The sequence below is a fragment of the Drosophila pseudoobscura genome, chromosome 4 (genome assembly GCF_009870125.1).
Source record: "Drosophila pseudoobscura strain MV-25-SWS-2005 chromosome 4, UCI_Dpse_MV25, whole genome shotgun sequence".
Taxonomy (NCBI): domain Eukaryota; kingdom Metazoa; phylum Arthropoda; class Insecta; order Diptera; family Drosophilidae; genus Drosophila; species Drosophila pseudoobscura.
This window is the reverse complement of record NC_046681.1, coordinates 3,213,417-3,237,400: the sequence shown is the minus strand read 5'-3', so window position 1 is coordinate 3,237,400 and position 23,984 is coordinate 3,213,417.

The window sequence follows — 23,984 nt, the reverse complement described above, 5'->3', positions numbered from 1 at the left end:
CATTTGGGCCACCTTTGTGTCGACACCTTTTTCTTATCCTTTGTGCTGCCGTCATAATGAGCGACAACTACAGACCGCTTAGGCATCCATTAAAGAGATTTTTAGCGGCTCATAGGTGTTGAGCGGCTTTCTGCAATCAAATGTTTCTCCGAGGGAGGAGCCCCTGGAAGCTGAAAAATTCATTTTATTGACATCATCCCGTCTCTCTTTCCTTCCTTAATTCGCTATAATTGACACTGACGTTTGAGGGTTCCGTTTGGTTAAGAAAACCGAAATCAATTTTCATAAATATTGAGACAGACGCATAATTGATGCCGGCAACCTCAAGACCCTAAGCCGCAGTCAGACAACAACTATCTGGATCTCTTTGCATAGTTTCCTGGTTGATTGATGGATGGATGGACGGATGGATCGACCGAGAGAAGGCAAGTCCGAAAAATTGGCCTGTGTCTCTTAGTAGCCCCCGAACAGTGTAATTTATTATCTATTTACCAAATATTTCCACCATAAATTTTGATGCCGTTTCGATGCTCTCCATCGCCCCATCTCTGACAGTGTTCCTTATCAGAAATGACTGCTAATTGACTGATTTTCCCTGCTGCTACTAATACGTATTGCCTGCTACATTCCAGTTTCTTTTGTCTTCTCTATGCGGCCGGCGGCCGACGGGGAGATTGTAATCTTCCTTCCCACAATAACCCACACCTCCTACATCCCCAAATTGGATGCCCGGTTGGAGGCGGGGGCGGGGGCGGGGGCGCTGGCGGAGTAGGTTTACAAGTCGATCAATCATTTGATTGACGCCACATTGCGCAGCATGAAGGATATGGATGTGAGCGTGGATGGTGAATGGTAAATGGTGAATGGGAAAGTGGGAAAAGGCAGCGCCACCTGTTTTGGCCAGCAATAGAGTGGAGCGGAGTGTTTGGTCAGCAAGCGGACGGCTGTTACGGCTGTGAAAGAGAGAGCATCACTCATACGCCAGATTGCAGATGAGCTGGAGTGCGGAGGACGCCTATCCTACAGAGCGTTACACTTTAATCGTTACTGCAGCTGAAAATTACACATTTGGAAGCATCGGTGTTACCTTTGCCTATGTACATCGATGGCTCTTCCGGCCCGCTGCCACTTTTTCCACTTTCCGACTATTCTTCTGTGGGTTTCGCAGCAGCGTTACCGTTAGTCAGTTACATAACTAATCGCCAAACAAAATCCATTGACAAGTGAACAACGTTTGAGTGATTCCGCCTCCCTCCTCCCACAGTGTTTTTGGAGGTCAGGCCACACCATCGGCCATGTTGCTTGGGTCGAGGAGGTATTTTATTTCTATGGATATATGATACAGAAAGCGCTGCTCGATCCTTAGTCTCGTAAGTAGCTCTTCAGAGATCAAATAAAGATAAAGCTAAACAAATAATTAGTATTGCTTATAATTAATCAAAATATAAAGAGTACAGTAGGGCCAGATTCTATATCGATTAAGTTTTGCAGATTTAAGCGACAATTTGTCCTCTTTCCGTGTCTTCTTTGGTTATAGAGTCCATTGTCCAATTAAAAAGTTCATTTTCTACTTGAAGGAGTCAGAGTCCCGGACAAGATAAAGAATCCGTAGATTCTCTGGGTAGCCCGTCGTCGGGACTGGACCCCTCCATTGGGGAGTCGCTCCTTTTTTGTTTGTTCGATGGAAGGAAGAACAACAAACAATCACAATTTTTGTGTGTTTCTTTTGTTATTGAAAATCACCACGAAAATGGCGGTAGAAACAGAAGAGAGGTGCGCTGGGGGATGGGAAAGTAAAATAAAAGAAAAAAACATCGGCAGAGCCGAAAAATTCGCTGCTAATTGCTTTTAAAATGCAAAAGCCCCGGCAGATAGAAGGGCGGGGGCAGGGGGACAGGAGGCGACCGCACAAAGGACCAGCATTGACTTTGGCCTGGACAGGCGAATACTGGTAATAAAAACCGCAGCTGGCTGGCGCAAACAGTGAGTGCAAAAAGTAAACGGTCCCCGTAATTGTTTATGGAGAAGCCCAAAAAAGAGGGCCGGCCGCACCAGGGTCGCTCGAATGGATGGACCAGCAGGATACACATAAATCAAGGATAATGGGCAGCGTCGTCGAGTCGCCATCGTCATCGCCATAGCCTTCGTCGTCGCCATCCTTGTCCTCATCATTGTCCTCCTCATGGCCGTGCGGTTTTGAAGTCCGTAATTCGATGCCTTTTGCATTTGGGTTCGATTCTCTCTTCGGCTTCGGATTCGTACTCGGCTTCGTTTCATTCGTTCACTTTTGCTTTATTAAAAATTGAAAACGCATTCAATTTATTCATTCGCCTCGCGCGGAGAGCAAGGTCGTCCCTCCACCTCCGCCTCCGCCTCCCCATCCCGTCCTATTCCTCCAGCCCATTCAATCCGATTCAATGGCACCGCCGCGGGGGTCGGACGGATCGGGGACGGGAGACGGGACGTCTCTACTGGGATTGGGATTAGGGCGTTGTCTGGAATGACGTTTCGTGGCAGTTGTGTGAAATATTCGCTCCGTTCTGAACAGAGCTGTTGTGTTGTCTTTAAATCAATGTTAAAGCAATTTGTCACGGCCGACTCTCCCGACTCCCCGACTCTGCCGGCGACAATGAGCCCAACGAGTGTTGAACGTTGAGCGTTGAGTGGTTCAGGGGAGGAGAAAGGCCGGAGTGGTCCGAGGAAGGGGTTCTATCGGGAGTTCTTCCATTGTCACAGCCGCTGGGCGACTGCCATTACCTGTCAAGTGAGTCGAAAACAAATCGCAGTGGGCATGTCAATGGGGCACCACCAGAATGGAGTCGGAATGCTCATGCTCCCAATCCAGAATGCAAAGAGGCGGCAAAAAGGCCGTCGACAGTTCAATGGTCTTGGGTCAATTCAATCGAGTTAGTGGCGGAGTATTCGAGAGTCAGTTATGGCTGGAGTCAGGACCGAGGAAGAGGAAGAGGAAGAGGAGGTCGGGCCAAGTGGAAATCAAATTTATGCAAACTCCGTCGTATTCGCCTATGATTTGAGCAAGTAAGACACCAAATTTCAGTTTACTTACTGTTCGAGTCCGTTCCATTCGATTTGACAGCTTCCCTCTTACTCTCTCTCCCTCCATCTATCTTTCTCTCTGTGTATCTTTCGCTAGGATCGTATGCGACTCTTCTCCCCTTCATGTGTAATGTGCATAATTGAGTTGACTGCGTCTAAGTAAAAACATCACAACTCCATTAGCCCGAAACACTCTCGGGTGGGGAGGAGCAGGGGTAGAGTGTCCTGCACTCTCAGATAATCCAATTACAGCGGGCGGTAAACTAAAATTTCAATTAAATAAAAGTGCAACACAAAACCGAAACCAAACCGGAATGTCATCCAATCTCTAGGTGGCCGTGAAGTGGAGCTGCAGAAAGTGCAGTAAAACAAGAGAGAGACTTTCTCTCGCTTGGGGCCGCAGACACACTGCTGCTTTCTTTTCATTCGAAAGCTGAAAGCTAGGTCTATTGCTTCAGAACCTGGGCTTATCCTAAGAACCAAGGCAATCTTGTGCTACGTTTACAAGGACCGCTGGCTCCTTATACTCGTATGTAGGTATATTTAGTGCCCTACTGTTACGCAAACTCCAATCAAATTCTTCATCACGAAATTAAAGTATTATGAAATGCTTTCGTTGTTTACATTCAGTGTTATACATTTGCAGAGGATCCATTGACATATCCACTGATGACCAAATTTTTGCATCACGGAACAATCTGGAAAGAACGTTGCAAGAATCCTAATTTTATTGCTCGGTAGAGCATTCCTGGTATTTGAAACAGATAATAGTACTTAGAGATCTAGTAAAGGTACACTAATATGGTGATGTATCAAAAATGAAACAAAAAACGTCTTTACCAATTTCATGCCAGCCAGAAGTGTGATCGGTTAAGGCTGTTCGAGAACAAATTTTAACAAAATAGTAAAACGCCTTGGAAGATTATACAGAGAAAAAATCAGCACGTTGTGGGCGTCGCAGATCCCAGGTCCAGGGGAAGGGAGTCTGCTGAACTCTGAGAGAGTCATAAACAACACACCGAACTCGCAGAATGCCAGGGAAGCTGGAAGGAAGAAGACAGCCTCGCAGGAAAATAGCGAGTGTGGGGCAGAGCCCGAGAGTCAGACGCGTGCAACAAACGGAGTCGAGTTGATAGCGATAATTATGTGGGCGTGTCGGCAACCTGCTGCCAAATAAGGCTCTACCTCCCCGCTGCCTGTTTCCAAGTCTCCATGTCTCCATCTCTGCACCCGACTCCCCATCACACGCAAAATGCCGCACGTGTCGGAGAGGTGGTGAAGGAGTCAGCGTCAGCCACATTCACATCCCACGTTCCATTGGCCGCGTGTGGGTATGGGTGTGGGTGTACAAGAATTGCCGATAATCGCGCCTGATCGGCGGTCTTTTTGCAACTGCCACCAGTCTGGCCGACGTCTGCCGCAGCCGCAGCCCCAGCTCCAGCCCAGCACCTCCATCAACTTGCACTTCACTTAATTAAATTGCAACGGAGCAACGTTTGTGGCACGGATGTGCCGCATTGAGCAGCGCTGCTTGAAAGCCGCCGCGCCATAATCGAATTATGCGGCAAGTGCGGCACAACAGACAGCGAAAGACGGAAAGAGATACGATGGCAAAAAACATTATTAAAAGCTCATCAGCAATTGGCATGCGACGTGGGTCGCCCAGGCAGGGACAGGAGGAGCCACGGAGGAGCCCAGCCCAGGCCAGCGGAAAGGTTAGACAGCGACGACTCACAATTAAACGGAAGCAGCAACTTAAAAATGACTTCATTAACTAACCTTTTAAGCTCAAGTCGAGAGAGCAACGAGGGGGATCAGATGCCGGAGACTCCGGGGGAACGCTTGGGTCGTCATCGTCGTCGTCATCCTCATCCTCATCCCCATCCCCATCCCCGTTCCCGTCCATTTCCTCGTCAGCCGGAAATGATGGAGCAAGCAGTAAAGCAGTTCGAATATGGAAATTCATTCTGTTCCATTCAACAAGCAGTTACCGAGTATCGGATCATTAGTGGTCATACGTTCAAAGAGCTCATGGTTTTCAACTTCGAAGGATGCCTATGCCGTATGTATAAATGGGTATGAACTTTTCTTGCAGCCCGCACAACTACTACTTCTTCGAAGGAGCAATTCATTCCAGTACTTCAAACTCCTTTTACTTTGCTGTTTTGCGCTTAGTTTTAACAAATATACAAATACGTCGTTTGGAGTTCATCCTTTTAGAGATTTCCTTATTCCGAACCATATCCTTCCGTCCACTCTCCGAGTTAGCATAAAAACAAATCATTATATATCTCCCTTAAATGGTTCTCGGCTCTCCGTCCTCTCACTTGGGTTCCCCTTTCGGAGTCCCTTCCACCTATGGCTTTGGTTTCTGGCAACCAAATCGCTCCCATATCACTCACCCTAGGACCCACATAAAATTATCTGCAAGCACTCGGAAAACGTGTGCACCTTACCATGCCCATTATCGACGGCATCAGCGCATCAGCGCATCAGCATCGTCGCCAGAGTGCAACAATCTGCGTCGCATCAGTGATGCAATCCACGTGCAACTTTTTATGTTTCGTGTTTGTTTTTTGTGCTTTTTGTGTGTTGTGATGCCCGTATCCCAGCTCCAAGCAAAGCGGCTCATATTGAATGCGACAGGAAAATTATGTCCGCACATTAAATTGACGCTGCTCGTTTTTGGGGAGACGCAGCAGCGCCCAAGGAGTGGTCCAGAGAGGGCATTCAAGCACTACTATCCGTAGTACAAACACTCAGAGGTCGGGCCACCGCTTCTCGGGCGCTTGTCAACTTAATTTATGCCCGATTCCGAAAGCAGGCAAGCAACCATCCATCCACCCATCCAGTTCTGTTCCCCATTCGTACCTCGGCTCGTCTGGCTGCATTTGGCGAAGAGTGCGCGACAACTAAGGCCATCGATCGCCTCGAATCCGATCGCATCGGTTCGGTTTGGTTCGGCTCGGTTCGGTTCGGTGGATATGGGAGATCGCGGATCGCAGTCGTCATCATTGCTCTGGCAACTTGTGGCGACATTTTTCATGTCTTCATGTGATCGAAGGCATAAATTATCGCAGATCGCAGATCCGAGCGGAGTCAACTGTTGTTTGTCTTCTTTTGGCCGCCGGCCTCTAGTCTTGTTCTCCCCCTCTCTGTCTCTCGCTTCCACAAGAGGCATTCAATCTTTGTGTCAACAGAAATTATTTTTAACAGCAACTACAAGTACAGCCATCAGAGCACTGGCAAACTGGATGGAGTCTCGAGCGAACGAGCCAACGGACGAATGAACGACCGAACGTCCAAATGAAGGAGCGAGTCTTGAGATTAATTGGACCTGATTACGAATGTTTTGTATGGCAAAATAGCTGCAACTGAAACTGCAACTGAGACTGAAACTGCATCATGGATGGGGCATTCAGCCTTGTAAAATACACATTTGGATCTATTAAAGCTAAGATGTGATAATGGTTAATGGCCAACATGGAAAGACGCCCGAAAGACATTCGACATACATATGTATATAAGTTTGAGTAGATATTCCCCTTTTGGGGCAGGCACATTTGCAATGCTAAAGATCGATCTGAAAGATCCGTAAGCAAAAGGCACTCCTTTATGCTCCAAAGTTGAGTGATGAATGTGGGTACGTGATCTGATTGAGTTATGGGTGGATGGCACCTGCAGCAGATTGCTACTCGCAACTGGATGGCGGAGTGGAGACATTAGACAATCCTCTGGGATCATAATTTAATTGTTTCTACTACATGGTAACCTTCTGGTAATTCTTAATGAAGAATAGTTGTTTTAATCTTTTCAACATGCAATTTGGAAGATAAAAAAGAAAGATTCTATATAAAAACCCCAAAACCCCACCTCTGTCTGCTTATTTTAGTTTGTATTATTTATTTGAAGGTTCCCGTGACCAATTCATCTATTTTCTTCAAAAATCATCTCCTTTAAGTCAGGATTAAGTTAACCCGAGACCTCCTTAAGCTCGGAAAGCCTTCTTATCCAATTTGCATTTCTTATATGGATATTTGTGGCTTCCGCCTTGAGATCAAAATTCCGCTGTCTGCCACAAAAGTTTGCATCAGACCGCGCCCCTCCCACAACAACCCGTCCATCCCGGCAACTGCGGTTTGTGGCCCCGGGAAATACCTTAATAGTTTATTAATGATTTTACTGATGCCGTCGAGGGCTTTTGTTGCAGCACACTCACACTCTCCAGAAGTTTATTATAAGCGGCTCGAGTAAAGTGGAGTGGTGGATGAGGAAGGGAGCGAGAGGGGGAGCTGGAGCGGAGGACAAACTATCTGCAAGTATCAGGCCAGGCAACACTTTCTTTTCACGTTTTTTAAACCAATTATAAAAGTATTCAGTGCGAGGAGTCGTAGGTAGCGAAGTGCGACGGGTATCGGGATGGATAGCTCCCTCGAAGGCCCCCGGATTGGGCCCCAGCAACACTTCCTGGCCAAAGTCTATGAAGCCATCATGTGGAAAAACACTTAATTACTTCAGAAGAGCTGGCTGCTACAAAAGTGTAAAGTGCTCGGCCCCGCCCCTGCCTCTGCTACGTATAGTTCATAAACAGTTAACTAACTAAAGTAAACTGGTAGCTCTCGGAGCCTGGCTAGGTGGGAGGGGATAGAATGGGATTGGGTGGACTGGGTGGATTGGCATGGGATGGGGTGGAGGGAAGCCATCAAAGGTTGCCCACTCCTGGCAGCTCCTTGAATGCCTGACGTGTAGTCGTATTTAAATTAGATTTGCCTGAAATCGTGCGTGATTGTCAGCGTCGAGCGCCGAGCGTCGGGGTTGGGGGGAGCTGAGGTGGCACTAGGAGTAGAGGATTGGGCCTGAGTAGACCTGGGCAAACAGCATTACCCATGTATTGCCAAGGAGGATTTTTGCGTGTGTGCTGCGCCACTTGAGAAACTTGCAAATTGGATTTCGGTTTGCCTCGCCTTCTCCCTCTCCCTGTTCCTCTCCCTCGCCCCTCCGCCCTTCCGCCAAAGTTGGCGAGAACTTTGAGTGTTAAAGTTCGCATTTGCCCGGCATTTGCCCACGTGGATGCCGCAAAAGTGGCAAGAACTGAGCAGAGAGGACGACCCTCAGTCCCTCTTTAATTTGAATAATTTCAAAATTATTCTCTCATTTTTTCTGGGTCAATTAAAGGGAAGCGCTCGTTCTCAATCAATTAAATAAACTCCAGTGACGGCAATTGTCTGAAGAGGCCCTCGCCGAGGCGGCGGCATAGTTAATTTCCATTTCATTTCATTCCAATTTCAAATCTTGTCTCAATTCTTGGCTTTTCTCTGTTTGTTTTACTGAAAGTCTTGTAGTCTTGTGGTAGGAAAGGAAATGAATCATTTGTGGGTCGTGTGAGTGCTTGAAGGCTGTTGAAATGAATTGAGAATTTGTCTTAATCAGTGCTTGACTGTGGTGGGAACCAGAACCAAATCCAGAACCAAAACCAACCTTCCTCACTCCCCTAGACACTTCGATAGGGAAGCTTCAACCTCTTCTCCCTCCAACTTCGACAGACCTCAAACGGAAGCATAAATAATGGAACCAAACGGCTGACAATTAAAGCCGTTTTAACGCGCATTTGTAGCCAAAGCACCGCAGGACATTTATCCAACCAAGGACCAGTGCTCCCAAGACCAAGTCCTTGCATAACATAGATAATAAATGAGACTCGTGGAGAGGGGCAGAGCTGCAGAGGGAACGGTGGGTACAGGGGGAGGGGGACTAAACTGTTTTGACTTTGTTAATAAATTGAAAAATTATGATAATGCCCTGGGAGACAGCGAGAACGAGAACGAGAATGGGAACGGGAACGACAACGACAACTGTGTGGGCGCATTAAATTAAACAAAAGCAACTCCTGGGACAGGACTCCAGGACTCGTGCAATGCGCAACGCAACATTAAGCAGGCGACACTCCACTCCACTCCAGTCTGGCAACTGGCTCTGGGACATTAAGGCCACCGAAGCAATGATGCAACATATTCCAGCGACCGTCGAGAGCTGGCGTTCCAAGACGCCGCAAATGCGCAATTACATTCTCCTGTGTCCTGTGTCCTGTGTCCTGCGTTCCGTTTCCCGTGTCCCGTGTCCTGTGTGCGTATCCTGCAGCCGCCGCCGGTGGCACTGCAATAAAGTGTCACTATAAATAAATAATAACGCCCTTAAACTGATGCTGAGCGAGCTAGAGCGAGAGAGAGCGCAACATGCGCTCGTGTGGCGCCCGCTGTGCGAAAATATTGAAAAATCGTAATTGTATCTATAAGATACAATTACAGACCGGACCCCGGACCCCGACACGTGACCGTCGGCGCGCCTCGGCTCCCATCACACATCGCATCGAGTGCGAAAAGTCACCGGCGGCAACGGCGGCAACGGCGGCTGGCTTCGACGGCACTTAATGGACCAGAGTTCCGAAAGCAAACAAAGTAACGCTTGATTGCGGGCGGATTGAACCCCGAAGGGGGTTCAGAGCAGGGGCAGGGGCAGTGGCACTGGCGGCCTTGGCGAAAAGGGCAATGCGTAAGCCCTTGGCGAGTGCAAACACAGAGAGAGGCAGCAGGAACCGGAAGCGACTAACGTGCCACTGCAGTTAAGAGATGAGAAATGAGAATTGCCATCAGATGAGATGAGATGAGATGAGATGAATGAAGAGTGGAGTGGAGTGGATTTGGGATATGTGGCGTTGCGTTGGACTGTGCTGGAGGGCAGGATAACAGTCCTTGCTAAATGCCAAATGCTCCAAGTGAACGAAACTGTGAAAGTGAGCGAAAGGCAGATGTCGGCTTGGACAAATAAGGGTCCGACCAATAAGGTATCTTCAAGGAGCGATTATGCAGTGAGAAGCAGTTCAGTGGAGGAAAGAAAGGCAGTAGAAAGTAATGCGCTTAAAATAGTCCTGAATAATTTGATTCATCTTTTCATATTCATGCTCGAGTACCGAATACTTCGTAGTAGTAATTATGAGCCATAGCATATTCAAAATCTCATTTGCAAAACGTTTGATTTATGATTGCAATCTATGCATGAGGGGCATACAATAAAGGAACACAAACCATTTCCCTGCAGGACCCACTCTCGTGCGGCTGAAGGACCCTCAAGGAGAGTCGCGTGTCCGCACCCGGCATAAAGCCAGGCGCAAAAGCGCCGGATCAACTTAAGTACAGGCCACAACAGGCAGGCAGGGAGACAGAGCTCCAAGGACACGACTGGCGGGACGCACGTCCATGTCCATAGCCAGAGTCGCATAAAGTAATATAATCTCTTCTTACAAGTACGACAAAAGCGACCACGACAATGCCATATGCTGTGTGCTGTGTTCTGTGTGCTGTGTGCTGTGTGCTGTGTGCCCCCCATACTCTCCCCCTTTCGACCCATCTTTGTCTGTCTCTCTGCAGGCATCTCGGATCGAATTTATAGTCCCTGCAGTGCCAGTGGGAACCGGGCAATGCGACGACTCGCGCAGCAGCGCCGGTCTGAGAAATATTTATAACTAGAGCATTCCCGTAATGAACTCATATTTTATAACCACTTTTATTAACCCATTGATAACCGACCATCCGAGTGCTTCACTGCGCATGGAATTAATGCGTCTCTCTCGGCTACCCTTCACCCTCCACCCTGAGAGAGGGTTGATGGATAGATTGGAAGAATGAGAGTGCGGCTGCGGGAGCGGGAGCGGGGGGCTAGGGTCTGAACGACTGTGCTATCAGACAAGTCCTAAACGGCCGACGGACCGATGGACCGACCAACCGCCTTATGACAAATAAATGTCATATTAATGTCAGAGCCGAGCCTCACAAGCCCCACAATTGCGTCGCTTCGGTGCTAGGCCCCATCTCCATGCATCAAAATCTTCGGGATGCCCGAGGGGCGCTGTACCGCCCTGGAAATTGATTGAGAATTTCACTTGAAGTTGGTCGCTTGAGGGCTCCGAACGGAATACAAGTTTTACAAATACATATAACATTAAATAACTATCGAAGAACGGTTTTCCAATAACTTAAATACCATCTTGTATAATACTAAGAATCCTTTGAAACTGGTTCCTTTTATTTCCTTGTTTTACTCTATATATCAGAAATGATCCTTAATAAATCAGGAATCGTTCCTAGCAAAATGCATGCCCACAATCGTAGGTCAGGCCATGAAAATATAACTTGTACCCAAATCAAGTCACGCTCCCACCATCAGGTCAAGTCGCAATTATGTGGTTTATCGTCCTCTTTCCTATGGATACATCGTCTTCATGGATGGTTCGAGCATGTCTGCGATAAGCATGTGTTAGGGCTTTGGGATAGCCGTTAATGAATGTGTTGTTCCCGTTGTGGCCGGCTTAGGGCAGCAGTACGAGTATTATCTCTGCAGAAAATTGGTCAGTCGAAAAGCGAGAGTGAGTGGGATATTAGGGGAATGGAATGATGGGATAATCGGGTCAAGGGAAATCCAATCCTTTGGGACTCTCCTTCGTTCAGTCTTCGGTTACTCGAATTGCCCATTGTTCGGTGTCGTATTATTATTTCAATTATTGCAGGCTTCTTGTGTGGCTTCGACGCTGGCTTCTGCTTCAATGGGAGTACCAAATTCTCCAATAACCAAAGCAAAAGGGCGAGACGATGACCGCCTGGATATTTCACGTTAATAATAGCCGTAAAATGAGCCAATCCTCAAATGAAGTTGTCTGCTGGACAGGCCCCGGCACTGGCACTGGCACTGGCCTCTAAGCCAGTTCTAGCCGTGATTTCGATGAAAGAATAATGACCAAGGCTGGAATGCGTAAACATAAACCCGGCCAGAACCCTGAACCTTTGAATCGTGAACAGAACCGCATTGAAGAAGCGCGTGTGGTCGGCCGGCGGGCGATCCACAGACAAAAGAAAAGCAAACAATGTAACAGACAATAAATAAACAATAGGTTTGTTTGACGATTGCTACCTCATGTTCTCTGCATATCCGTACTGTAACCCCAGGACATGCGTTTTAAATTTGTCGCCTGCATACATTTTCCAGCCTCCTTCGACTCTTCTCCGGACTCCCTGACTGTTGTCCCTTCTTGAGTGCGTGTTTGGCCTTACAAATTTTCAGCTAATGCCTATTTCCTTTCCTTGCCTTTCCCCATCCCACAGGAGCCTTTCCAATATCCAATATCCAATATTGTGTAAACAAATGATGGCAGTAGGTGTCGCCTTACCATTTCCTCTGTCATCCTATGCTCTGGGGTGTGTGTCTGTGTGTGTGTCGCATAGATCATGGTGTCTGAGGAGCAGCAGCCTGTTGGATTCGGTGTCGCCCATTCCAATTCCCGTTCCTGTGCTCTCCTTTTTTTTGGGTTGGTCTTCGGGCTGCTCGGTTGACATTGACAGTCGCCAGCAGCTGTTCGAACCATTATCATTCTGTGTTTATCTGTCCCTGGGACTCGCTCTGGGATGGGATGCGGGCGAACCTATTGACACAATTGTTTTTGCTACACCGGGGGTTAGGTCTTCCCTAATGTTGTCTGGCCATTCCGAACCATTGTCTCTCCGGGCTATTTTTAATTATTTGTATTATGTTTCAGTTGCTTTCGTTTATGCGTTTCGAGTGCTCAATCCATCCTCCGTTTCTCCTCGTTAATAACATTAGAGACGATAATGTTCTGCGTGTTAAGGAGAGATGTACACCGCGTGCACCGCGTATAGACTGCCGTAGAGAGCAGCTTTTCCAATATTTGTCACTGGTTCGGGTTGGGTTTCACTTACACTTACATGGTGGTCTGACCCGAGCGCAGGGGAGAGGCAGGGGAGAGGCGTCTAATGCGGTTACAGTGTTGGGTCATTCTGGTCAAACACTCTCTCCCAACTCCCAACGACTTTCGCTTTAATTCCAGCTGCCTGAAACCCTGAATTTCAATTAACCCACTGCCCCCCCCCCCCCCCCCCTCCTCCCCCACACACATACACGTATATCACGATAGCCGGCTGGGGGTTTGAGCCGCGTTAATACCTTCGAGGTTGCCTGCTGCCATTTGAGGATATTACGCTTTATTACCAGATAATTTCATTATTTAGCCAAAACATAATCAAATGTGCCCACATCCCTATTCATCACATCGCTACCCCTACAAGCACACACACACACAATTAATATCATAAGCTTATAAAAACGTGCAGGAGAAAAAGAAAAAAACTCACACAAAAAATATGCACGGAGCGAATCTGATAAACCAGGAGGCAGCCGTGAGGCGTTTGGAGGGGTGGGACTTTGGGAAGACCGAAAACCGAAGAGAAATTATATATAATCCCGACGCGCAATCAGCGTGTAAATTATAAGGGACGAAGGCTGTGCCAAAGTACCGCAAAACTTGCCAGCGGTTGTTCTGCAAAATAAAGTAATGCGAAATAATCCTTGGGTTGTTATCACACACAGAGGCACATACAAATAGGACGTATCCTCGTGGTCGCATACTCCTATACATAGAAGGAGCACGACACTCCACTCCACTCCACTCCACTCCACCGTATGCTCGTGCTCTGTTCGCGTGGCATACAAAAGCCTAAAGTCCGCCGTGCGCCGTCCGCCGTCCGCCGTCCGTCGCCCGTATCCATGGGAGGACGGGATGACTGGAAAATGCAAAGTGGAAAGCGGAAAGCGAAGCCGTGATAGGGAGACAGGATATTTACACAACATACAATATTTGCCTAGCGTGTGTGTGTGTGTGTGAGTGTGTAATTTGAGCAGAGCAATAGATTTTATACAGTGCGTTTCAGATGAATAAGACAGCTTGAATATTATCCCGAATAGAAACAGCTCTTAGATAAAAGCACGTCCTGAGAAGCATTCTTATTTCGGGGACTCCAATACGGCACAGCCAGATACTTACACTTTTGGATCACACTGTACATTTGTATATGCTGTCCTCCCTCCCGAGGCAAAGATATATGAGATTGTCGATGGTGCATCGATGAAAGGCGATCCGATGTGGGCGGAGCTCGATAACAGACCAAAGCGTGCACTGAATGGCCCGTTTAATTTGTCGATTCATCATTAATGCAACCAGTTTTAGCTAGGGAAGATCGTTTAAGGCACTCAAATCCGGTTTAATTCAATTCAATTATTATTATCCGAGATACTTATGCCATCATTGAATTCTTTCGACTGTAAATTGGTAATCGCTTACAACGAATGATGTTATATTTTGCATTCGGATCAATAAATATTCTGATATAGACCTGAATCGCAATCGGATTCCGCATAGATTGACTATCGTTTAAAACTAGGCCCTACTGCGGCCTACATATGTACATACATACATATGTATATGTATGTATGTACGTACGTTCGTGCATATAAGTAGGTGTGGAGGGTAAGTCCCACGTCACTTTCCTCGTTGGCATTGTTATCCGTGAATTGTGATATTTTCTCTTTCATTTTTTTGCTTCTGTTGTCTGCTGCAAAATCAGGTTATAATGGTTTTAATGAAAATTTTTATCTTTTGTTGCAGCAAGCCCCACACACAGCAGAGTCCCCGCCAGGCGGTGAAAAGCCGCATTGTCATCAATTCTGCCTTTGAAAAGAACAACACAACGAAGGGGATATGGAGAAGGAGTCGCCGGGGCTGGCAAGGCAATCTCCTTTAGCTGGGTGGTTATGACACCCGTTTATATGGCTTTATAGTTTATGTTATGAACCAATTTTTTAATTTATGCACAATTTTGCTTAGCCCCAATAAAGGTTTTCCCTGCGGAGGGGTCTGAAAGATGAGGACGAGGGTAAGGATGAGGCTTAGGCTGAGCCACCAACAAGTATGTCATTGTCACTAAATAGTGTGCCACCGCAGGCAAGTGGCCTGGGGCGGAGGAATATAACGCGATGGAATATAACCCTGCCCATCCAATGGGCCCCTCAAATCCGATTACGTGTGCATGCAACAATTTTGTGACCCTTCTGCCTGGGTCCGGACTCCGGTCCCTAAATGGATTAACGCTTCAATGAGAATTCATTTAAAAAAACTGAACCAAGAGCCGAATCCTTTTCCAATCAATTGTTCCCAGAGCCCCGGGCAAAGTTTCGTATTACACGATGTCTGAAATTTGAGCTCGAGTAATTTTTCAGCACATCCAGATACAAGATACAAGATACCCCGATAGAGCCCTCCGAATTGTTCGTTTTCTTTGTCTCGGGCTCTATTCGAGTGCGCAAAATCTGCTCATAATTCGTGGAAGTAACATGTTAATTGAGTTATCAATACACACACCTTTTCGGCGGCCTCCTGGAGCTCTGCAGATGATTAATCTGTCGATTTCGGAGTGTCTGCTTCCGCACGGAATCTGATAGCTGGTTGAGACTGAGATTGGGATTGAGTTGCAATAGATGACAGCTGCGTGTTTTATCGCTTCTGATTGATTTATCGCATCCCAGTTTGGCACTCTCAGTTCACGCCAACAAAAGATCGAACGAACTGTTCCCCACTCAAAGCCCAAAACATATTTTTATTGAGATACCATACCATGACCTGTGGTTGACTACAAAACCCCATAAATACCAGACAAGTGAGGGAGGGGGGCTGTCAGTGGATGGATACCACTGCCATCATTGCTCTTCTCCTCCAATACATCTGCTTATCCATCTATGCAAAAGAAATAACTCGTGTACTCTTGTATGCCACAGCATTTTATTGATAAACTTCTGCCCACTTCTTCTGCACATACCACGCCGTACGCCGTACTCCGTACGCCATACGCCGTACGCCACACGCCGTCCCGCCCGGGCACAGTTCAATGGGCACAAGCCAGCTGCAGACCTCGGAACACGATTGCCAGACTAGGACTTCCAACTTCTTCATCATGGCAGACCAGACCAGACCAGTCCAGGCAGAGCCGACCCAAGCCAGGCCAGGCCAGGCACACTCGAAACGCAGTTGTCGCAAAAAGAATAAAGTACAGAAAAAATAAAGTTGAATTTGTACGAATAACTAGAGCGAGTACAGTGCGCTCTGGCAATGAAAGACGATTGCAATCGAAATAAAACAATTACTATACGTTAATTTATCTAATAGAATGCCGAATAAATTTCAATTATTGCATTGATCAAGCGATCAACTTGCAGATATATGCAGATGCAAGTTATCCTCACAGTCTCTACAGAAATACTGCGAAATGCCTTCGTACCCAGACTTATTTTGCAAGCCCTTTTCTCGGAACTCATGTCGGACTCTGATTTCGACAAACTAATTTTGAAATTCCAAAAATGGGCATAAGTTCTACTCAACCAGGCCCCCACGCTAAACTTGTACTGTAGGTTGAATTGATTCATTTTGTAATTCGATTTTTCTCACAAAGTTAATATGGAATTATGTCAAAAAGTTGCGAAAACCAAATTCAGCTTTAGAATATATTCTTATATTTGGCAGTCAGACACCGTGACATATGTATACCAAACAGGTATAGATCGCTGTTTTGTTGCAGATAACCGATCAATGTATTCGTCCTATACTTTTGAACCGCACTGTAACGTTGTTCAATAAGTGAGAAGCTCAAACTTTATGGCACTTACTCTCGGACCAGATGCAGGGGGGGCGAGGTCCCCAGAAGACACCTTTTTCTGAAATTGAAACGGACGTGAGCCAAAAAATGCACCAAAAAAGAGAAATAGACACGACAAGGCATATATGTATATGCATACACCATTGGAGATGGAGGGGAAGTAGCGGGGCTGCAGTTTGCGGCAGCGAGCGGGCAGGCAGAAATGATTAACTACTCAACTACGCTAACCGGGCGAGGTGTACGGGTGCACGGGTGTACGGGTGTACGGGTATGGGCTTAATGTTGTCGCAGTCGGAGAACTGCTGAAGAAAAATGGACTTAAATCAATAAAGAGAAATATGTACACACGAGCGACGCGAATGTGTCTCAAGGAGTCCCTCGGCACTCCTGCCCAGACGGGGCAGACGGGGAAAACTAATGAGCAATGCCTACACGTTTATGGCCAAAAGCCAGTGGCAGGTGGCTGTTGGCTGTTGGCTCGGCAGTACGTGTTGGTTCCTTTACAGGCCCGTGGAGTGTTTAATTTATGCGCCGCATATGTCGCCAGCCGACAGACTTTCCAGGTAGACACTCCACACTGGCTCCACTCTCCTCCAGCTCCAGCTCTGGGCCTTCTGCCTGCTGCCTACTGCGGCACGTAGTCCAGCCCGAACTCGAACTAGACCAGACTCAACACGCCTTGCCTTGGCCAAAAATTTAATTAAACTGCACGTTGCGAGTGTTATTACAGTGCGAGAGTATTACAAGTATTATTATAGTTTGTTATTGTGCTTCCTGACCGACCACTGTCCTACTGCAGCCCTCTCTGCTGCGGCGTCCACGCAGTTTGTTGGTTTAGGTGCCAAAACCCATAAACAAGTTGGCAGCTCTGGCCAGTTGTGCGTTGAGAGTGGGCAGCGTCACGTGTGGGGGGAGTGGACAGCAAAGTTCTTCCATCTTCCGTCAAGAAGAGGAGGGTCTATTATGATTTTAATCGGGTGAACGAACTGGGAAATAATATATAATACGTATGATCGTCACTGAATTCAAACAATAGAGAATTAGTTATTATTATGTATTATTATTTCATGCAAATTCGGGCTGCACCTACTTTAAAAACTGAAACATAACTGCTGACTCAATTCAGTTCAAGGATAACTTATGACTATTTTCTTTTCGGATTTGTAGAGCTTTAAAGTCACAATATTATTTTACATTCAGAACGAATCCCCTTGTCTCCAATGAGTTTAGCTAAGGGAAATCCCTGGACATGGCAAAACAGGAAGCAAAATCTAATCCACGCTGAACTGCCAGACAGACAGATATTAGCAAAAATTTACGAGTATGGTGCAAGACCCAATCGATGATAGAGGGATAGAGTGGGGCACATAGGATCAGGGTGAGACCGAGACGGAAGCATCATTAATCTTCGACCACATTCAATAATCATGCATACTCGTGGAAAGCAAAATAGAACAGAACAGAACAGAACAGAACAGAATAAAGACCAGGGCCCTGTTATGTGCTGGGCATGCAGCGGGGGTGCCACGCCGGGGAGACTCACTGCCTTCCATGCATGCTGCATGCTGCATGCTGCCTGCTGGGCGAGTCTCACTTAACGCCACATTGGCAGTGGCCGCCCCGCCCCCAACTACTGCTACAAATGGGGTACGGAAGTGAGACTGGAGCTGGGGCTGAGATTGGGACTGGGCAGAGCGAACGATGCTTTAAATTACGCCAATGATTTGTTGCATAAAACCAAGTGGCAAGTGGCAATATGGCAGCAAGTGGATGGCCCAAAAATGAAAACCAAAGCCGACAAATTGTGCAACTGCAGCCAGAGGCAGTCCCAAGCCAAAGCCGAAGCCGAAGCCAAAAACCAGACTCAGAGCCACAGTCAGCATCAGAATCAGAGCCAAGTCAAGTAGAGTCAAGTCTGTTCACCCCCCTCTCGGCTGTGCTGATTTTGGCAGCAAGTGGCAGAGCCACATTTCTCGGTTGAATGGAAACGCACACCGCACACCGCACAGCGCACACTGCCACCCACCGCCCAACGCCCAACGCCCACCGTCCTTGTTTGGAGTCTGCATAATTTTTATTCTATGCCTTGGCAACGTTTCTGCTTCTGTTTCTGTTGCATTATACGAGTTCGCCAGCTGCCGTCCATCCTCCTACGGGCTCAAGCCCGGATCAAGGCCCATTCTTCCCCTGGCAACGGCAACGGCAACGGCCAGAGCAGTTGCACTGCATTGACAATGGCAAATGATTAAGTTGCTTATTCGACAAATTGATGTAGCTCTTTCTACTCGGATGTAGGATGTAGGATGTATCTCTTGGGCTGTGTATCTTATAGATACATGCATATATACATTTAAGCATGTGTATCCCCCATATAATAGGCTGGCTTGAGCTGGCCAGATCTTTGTGTGTCAAACTAGGAAAAGTGCAGCCCCAAAGTCAAAATAAATTGAAGGAAATATAAATGTGTGAAATACGGTAACAATTAAGGATTTAATCAAGTAGTACTCAAATGCAGAACACATCAATGATAAAATATTACATTTATTCTTGATCGTCATCAACAGACAAGACAAGTCCCTCAGTATTTAATCCCTGCTAATATTTATATTTTTACTGCCTGCCAATAAGTTTCACATGTCTCAGATAGCCTGTAGATAATTCAGAAGACATTATTGCAGTTTGTAGAATAGTTCTTTCAAAGTTACACAGACTCAAAATATCCAAAATCTCCGATAGCCAAGTAAAGTATTAATTAAAACTAATAGAAATTATTAAATAAATACGAATGAAGAATGCAATTGAAGCTTATCTACTCGCAAGTTCACAGAGACAATAAAAGTCATGTCCAAAAACACTTGAAGACCGAAGTAGATAGATCACATGAGCAATGCCACCGAAACTACTCCACTGCTGAGCTTCGCTGAGACATCAATCGCCTGGGATCTATACTAAATCACAAGTTTTGGAAGTGTTTTATGAGCCCTGTGACTGCATGCTGCAGACTAAGCGTCAACACGAGTACCGCCACTCCCTTGAAAGGTAGGCAGGCAGGCAGCAGGCAGCAGGCAGCAAGCAGTATCCATACTTGAAGCAATTAATCACACTCCGTCCAGCATATGTGGGACATTTTGGGCAACTTAGCTCGGAAACTCCATGCCATCCAAGGGGAAGCGGATCTGGAGCTGTATTTGGGAGCGAAAACGGTTTAAGATGAATAATGACAATTGGCAAAAAGTCAAAGGCAAAGGCGCAAAACGGCGGCGACACGAGAAGAGGCGGGGAAAATGATAAATGAATGCAGGTGGCGTCGTCTCCGAGTTTTGGGGGGAGGCTAATCGATTGACAACGACGAGAAAAAAAGACTAAAAGTTTTTAATGAATTTTCAAAAGGCGTTATAATCAAAAGGAAGAAGAACTTCCTACCCGATCCGTCCCTCTCCGAGCACTTCAAACGAATGACAGAGAGGGTATGAGTCGCGGTCTGGGTCTTGTTCTGGGTCTGGGGGCACGCCCGAGTAATTCAATAAAACTTTGCGACAAATGAAGCCAGCCACCGCCGGAGTTGAAGTTGTGTAGCCATAGCCGTAGTCGTAGTCGTAGCCGTAGCCGTGACTTCAATCAACTGGCGAGGGGAGCGAGCAGCGATGAGCCATGAGCAATGGAGCGATGGCTTGCAAATGAAAATCATTTCCTTCCATGTCATTATTATGTATTTTACCCCAGTCGCGGCGACGGTTTTCACTTTTCTGCCATTGACTTTGGCTTTGGCTTTGGCTTTGCTCATCGACACAGATACAGATACAGATACAGATACAGAGATACAGAATCCCGTGCAGTTGAAGCTACAGATAAACTCACGAGGGATAACAAATAAATATTTCGACTTAAAGATACCCACTACCACGATTCTTATCGTGGAATTGATTTGTGTTAAAAGAGAAGAAAATAATAAATGGTTCATGTGGCAACACACACACACACACTCTGTAATAATTATCCGATAGTGGGGATAATATCATTAAGAAAGCATAATATAAAAGTGTGTATATCCTCGTTCTTATTGTGTTCTCCGATATCCAGGTGTTAATGCATACACTAACAGTGCGCCGTGCGTTGCTGCTGATCAGGAATGTACGATACATCGGGTGTACGAGCATCGGTATATCGTAGCAAATCCCAACTTCTGCTCCACCCGACGAGCCAACGAAATTTTACTTTGCCTGCCGTTTGTCTGGCGTTGTATGCTTTCCGTTTCCGCTTCCTTAGCCGTTTGCAGTTTTGTTGCTGATGCTGCTCCTTCGCCCTCGGCCTAGCCCTCTTCAGATCCGTCCTCCATCAGCATCCCTCCAGCCCAACGTCGGCGGCGGCAATTTGGAGAATTTTTCACATAAAAAATAATAAGAAAAGTTGTATGCTAATGTTGTTCTCCGCTGTGCGACTCCCCCTCCCCATCCTTCTCGTTACTGCTCTGCTCCGGTCTCGTTCCGCTGCGTGCTTTGTGTGCGTGCGTATTGGAAAAGAAGAAAAGAAGAAAAGAAATTGATAAACAATTTTTGCATTTGGCATTTTCTCAGCGGGATGGAAGCGCGGGTGTGGCTGCTTGAATCAACTGGAGAAAGTTTCCAAAGAAGTTCTGGCTTAATCTTAAGAGCTGACTTTAGCTGACTTTATCAGTAATTGTAACCCTAGAAGGGTTACACTTCGATATGTGTACACTGTACTAATGTTTGTTGTATATATTTTGATCCTTTATGAACCTACTGTTGAGCCACTAAGCTTCTTCAGAGGCGCAACTCGATTGATTCAAATAATCACAGCAACAAAAAGAATTCGATAAAATGCTGTATTTGTTTTTGTTTCGCTTTGTAATCCCATGAAGACAGGGCCACTGTGCCAGACGACGGAGCTTGTGCTCGCGCTGACGATCGCTGTTGATCGGTCCTGCTATGCAGACGAGCCTCCCTCGCAGCTCTCGCCGGTGACGAGCGATGAGAAAACAGGGAGACAGCGATTAAGAGCGTAGGGAGACGCAACTATGCAATAAAAACAACAACAAGCTGCGGTAGGTTCAGAGATCTGTTCTCCGTGATGCGTTTTCGGCTGCAACGGGCAGGCGCTCAGCCGAACACCTACATTTTGTATTATTAATTGTTTTTGAGCAATTACTGCTTATGCATATTGCTCATAGTGGTCATATGCAACTCCCAGTTCTGTCGGATCTGAAGATCTTAATAGTCTTACAATTAGAACTTTTTGCTTTTTGCTTGGGATCTCTAACTGCAGTTCCTTTCCTCTACTTTCCCTATGTCGAAAACACAGAGTTCAATTTAAATACAACGTCAAAGCGATAAGTTAGTTGCTCTATCCCTCCGCTCTTGCTGCCATCACTATTGACAACCTTGGAAGATATTAACCCTTAACACAAACAGCCACCCACGAAATGAATTAAATCTTTAAAAGCAATTCCAAGCGGCGAGTTTCATCAACTTTTTAATTAGTTTTGCAATCGAAAAAATAGAATGGGAGGAGCGGAAACTTTCCGAGCCGAAGCTTTCCAGGCTGATGGAACAATCAGGGAGTCATACGGGGCTGCAAACTTTGCTTTATAATTTCAAAGGTAAATATTTATTTTCCTGCTAATGCCTCGTGGCCATAATCAACAGCTTCAAAATGCCAACCGAACCGAACCGAACCGAACCGAATAGAGCTGAGCAGAAATGAACCAAACCGAACCGAGCCGAACCGAAGCACACCGAACTAAACAGAACTGGACCGCGTCGCGCACTCTCTACAAAGTAATCAATTTTTTGAGGACACTCCAAAGTCCGACCGACTTTGGCAAAAGTTGTGTTGCAGTTCCCAGAGCCATCAGCAGGAACCCCATCCGGTCGTTTGCTCATCAGCCCCCACCAGCTCATCCACCACAAAGTTCAGCCATCACCTGGACTCGCCGAGCGCCGCAGGCTCCGGGGCGGGGACGGGGCCTGGCCGGCCGATGGCTTCCCAAATGGCTCCCAACTGACTAGCTGACGGACGACTACCTGTCGTCATTTCGGTTGACGCTCTCACTCTTGTTGGCATACCCTTTCAGATGGTAGTAGACCTTTCCCTGCACGTCGGTAAAGTTTGGAAGTAAATTCATACGGACCCACCAGCTGAGTTTCATTCTATCCGAATACTGCAATGGAATCGGCGTAACTCCTTAGTTATACGGCAAGTGTAACTTTGCACGATTTCCCTTTGCAATAGCCAATAAAAATATATTTCAAAAAAGAGAAATGATAAAAGTTCGACAAACAAGAATATTCCATGAATATTATGAAATACAAGGGGGCATCGCGAACGATGAGTGTGTAAGGGTATCTACAGGTTCGGCTCCGAGTCGATTCTATCCCCAGGCTGTGGTCGCTGCCACTCCTGGTCTGCCCCTTTTCGTTGTTGTTGTTTTTCTTGTTGCTGGTGTTTTACGGTTGTGGGCGGAGTGCCGCCGCGCTGCCGAAAGTTTTTCCGTTAAAAAGTGGAAATGCTGCCTCACGTGCTATGAAATTTTTTATATTTGTTGATTTTTGGCTTAGAGTGTTGACCAAAAACAAAGTTCCAGTTGGCTTTTGTTTTTCAATTTGGAGTTGTTTTTTTTTGCACTCACTTTTACCTCCTTTTCCTCCTTTTGTATTTGTTTGTGCTTCGCTTTCAATGAGCGTCCCCGGTGGGGGCCCGGCACCCATCAATATGAACCCTTTGACGTTTTGGGTTACATGTTGGGCTGTGCGGTTGGTGGAGGATGTTGGCACCCCGTGCCCAGTACTTACTCCTTGCCTCGCGATGCGTTTGCGTTTTTAATAACTAAATATCCTTTGTCAGCCCGCTGGACTGCACTTTAATTTGATTGGAGCGCCTCTATTTGGGGCTCGGCGGGCCCCCATCCATCCCCTTATTGGCTTCCTGCTGCCAACTCCGCTGGAACGGCGACCACTATCTGAAATGACTCAAAAGTCAAAAGGCTGCGCTGCCCTTTTGCGATTCGCTGGAACATCAAAAGCTCTTTCATCGATATCACTTGTAACTTTCGAGAGTTGGAAAACTTCGGCAGCACTTCTGGCCAATCTGGTCACAAGGATGAAAGGTCTTTGACCAAATTTGGGGTTTGCCCTGGTCATCAATAATATGATTCACACGCTGCGATTGACATGTACATCCATATACATACGCACATATATGAAAGAGATATGATACCTCGAGAACAAAATGAATATTAGGTGGAGGTTGTACTCTTTGGGCTGTGGTTTAAATTGTGTTCTTCCATTTAAATCCAAAACAAAGCTCGAGCTCTCCAAACTTAATGTAATCCACTTTCTCGTGGAGCTGCCCCACAGCCTGCTA